Raw genomic sequence first — 2830 nt, 5'->3', positions numbered from 1 at the left:
TAAAAAAAGAAGAGGCCAGGCACGGTGGCTCATGCCTGTAATCCCAGCACTTTGGGAGGCCAAGGCGGGTGGATCACCTGAGGTCAGGAGTTTGAGACCAGCCTGACCAACATGAAGAAACCCCTGTCTCTACTAAAAATACAAAATTAGCCTGGTGTGGTGGTGCATGCCTGTAATCCCAGCTACTCGGGATGCTGCGGCAGGAGAACTGCTTGAACCCGGGAGGTGGAGGTTGCGGTGAGCCAAGATCACGACATTGCACTCCAGCCTGGGCAATAAGAGCGAAACTGTCTCAAAAAAAAAAAAAGAAGAAGAAGAAGAAAGGAGAGGTTATTTCAAATCTTGGTGGAAAATCAGCTAAAGAATGTGAGAGAAAAGAGATTAAAATATTCTAACAATAGTGGTATAAATTTCTAGGAATTATGAACTCAAGAATGACCTAATTCTGGGCTCCTGGTCATTTATCTCCATATTCCATTTACTTCTACTCTTTTCCTAAAAGTTGGATATTAGAGGATTAAAAAAAAAAAAAAGATGTAAATCCACAAGGAAAAGAAAATAAAGAGGTATTCACGACAAAATTTTAGAATATAGAAAGCAAAGGGGCCAGGCGTAGTGGCTCATGCCTGTAATCTCAGCACTTTGGGAGGCCAAGATGAGTGGATCCCTTGAGCCCAGGAATTTGAGACCAGTCTGTGCAACATGGCAAAACCTTGTCTCTACAAAAAATAAAATAAATAAAATACAAAGATACAAAAATTAGCCAGGCATGGTGGCGTGCACCTGTATTTCCAGCTACTCAGGAAGCTGAGGTGGGAGGATGGCTTCAGCCCAGGAGATCGAGGCTGCAGTGAGCCATGATTGTGCCACAGCACTCCAATGTGGATGACAAAGTGAGACCCTGTCTCAAAAAAAAAAAAGAAAAGAAAATGGACAAGTAGACTTAGTAGACATGGGAAAGCTAAAAATAGGAGGATGGGGGGAAAACAGAGAAGCAATCTGATTTGTACTACAAAACTCCCCCAAAGGCTGTAAAATGGATAGGAGTAAAGGTTATAGCCATGGTGAAAGTCCAAAGGTAGTAAGTTAATAAGAGGGAACCGATGACAAAGATGGTGAAGATAGAAATAACAGTACTTGATCAAACTTCAAGAGGGCAATGATCATATAACTACTTAATTCATGGTCCCTAGATGCACCTATTTCAACTAAGCATATTGTTGGATGGCTAGGTAGAAAGAACATCACTTTGGAGGCATCAAGTTGATATCTGATGGAATCACAGGGCATAATGTGATGGAAAGGTTTTCGGCGAGGTAACTGAATAAATGCTGGTCCTGTTTACCAAGACAGTGTGAAAGAGGATCATGCTTAGGGGTGAGTGTCAGAGACCTGGGTGGAGATAATTGAGTTTAGGATATATCGAGTTTGGGGTTTTTAAAGACATGAAATTGGAGGTGTCCAGTCAGATGGAGCTGAGGAGGGTGGTCTTGGCTGGAGATACAGATTCCAGTGGTGCTTTATGTCACAAAAATTGTTGCCCTAACTTCAGGAAGGCAGGTACCATAAGAAGAGATCTGAAGATGAAAACACAAGTGAGGAATACTAATATTAAGGGGGTAGACAGAATAATAAAAACTTGTAATGGAACCTGAGACAAAAGAAGATCACAGAGGCCAAGGAAGGAAATCAGTTCAAGAATAAAGTGACTTTATAAAAGAGAAATTATATGAATAAATATGTAATCTGCTATTAGGAAGAAAATGAAGTATTGACACCAAAGAGTTACATTGATCATTCAAAGATGGCGGGATTTATCCACAAGATATTTTGCTTTCTTTTCACTTACCTGTATTTCCTACATCTTTTATATTGAAATGGAAGTTCGTGAGTTTTTTTAAATGAAAATTAAAAAGAACACATGTTTAATCTTAAATGGTACAGATGTTAAATTAAATGTCTAAATATAATCCATTTGGTTGATGAGGGTGTGGGGTACAGAAGGCCCAAGCCAAACAAGAGGCTGTTGATCTTCTGACTAATACCCTATTTTATGTTACCATTAACAAACAAGGTCAGGGCCAGGCATGGTGAGTTGCTTCTGTACCCTTAGCACTTTGGGAGGCTGAGGCAGGAGGATCACTTGAGGCCAGAAGTTCAAGACCAGCCTGAGCAAGACCCCATCCCTACAAAAAGTTTAAAAATAGCCAGATGTGTGTAGTCTCAGCTACTCAGGAGGCTGAGCAGGAGGATCATTTGAGCCCAATAGTTCAAGGTTGCGGTGAGCCATGACTGCACCACTGCACTCCAGCCTGGGCAACAGAGTAAGACCCTGTCTTAAAAAAAAAAAAAAAAAAGGAAAAGAAAGAAAAGATATAAGTTCAGGACTTGCACATTGTTTCTTAGTATTTCCAAGGCCGCTTTCATGTTACTATCCTGACTACCTATAACACTTCACATTTCACTGAGTGTATTTGTCAGTGCATCCGAAAAAAATATATTTAAGCACAGGCAAATATGTGAAATATAAATATATTTCATTTATTGTATAGAACAGGATTGTGAATTTCAAAAACATTTTCATTAATAATGCTCAGCAGGAACAATTATGTTCTTAAAATTTAAAATTTTCTGCCAGTGTTTGTTTGTTTTGACCATTTACAGTAATATTCCAGAATATTTTCTTGAAACTGAGAACTAGGTAAGCTTTTCTCTGATCTTCTGTTATCATCTTTTATGATATGTCATAAAGAAAATTATCCCTAGTTATTTGTGATAGTTGATTACATAAGTATATGATTAGTTTATCTTTGCTAGTATTATAAAGGCA

Source organism: Rhinopithecus bieti, unplaced genomic scaffold, assembly GCF_001698545.2.
Source record: "Rhinopithecus bieti isolate Rb0 unplaced genomic scaffold, ASM169854v2 scaffold_30862, whole genome shotgun sequence".
In the NCBI taxonomy this organism is placed as follows: domain Eukaryota; kingdom Metazoa; phylum Chordata; class Mammalia; order Primates; family Cercopithecidae; genus Rhinopithecus; species Rhinopithecus bieti.
The sequence above is the reverse complement of the archived record's forward strand: the minus strand, read 5'-3'. Positions refer to the sequence as shown.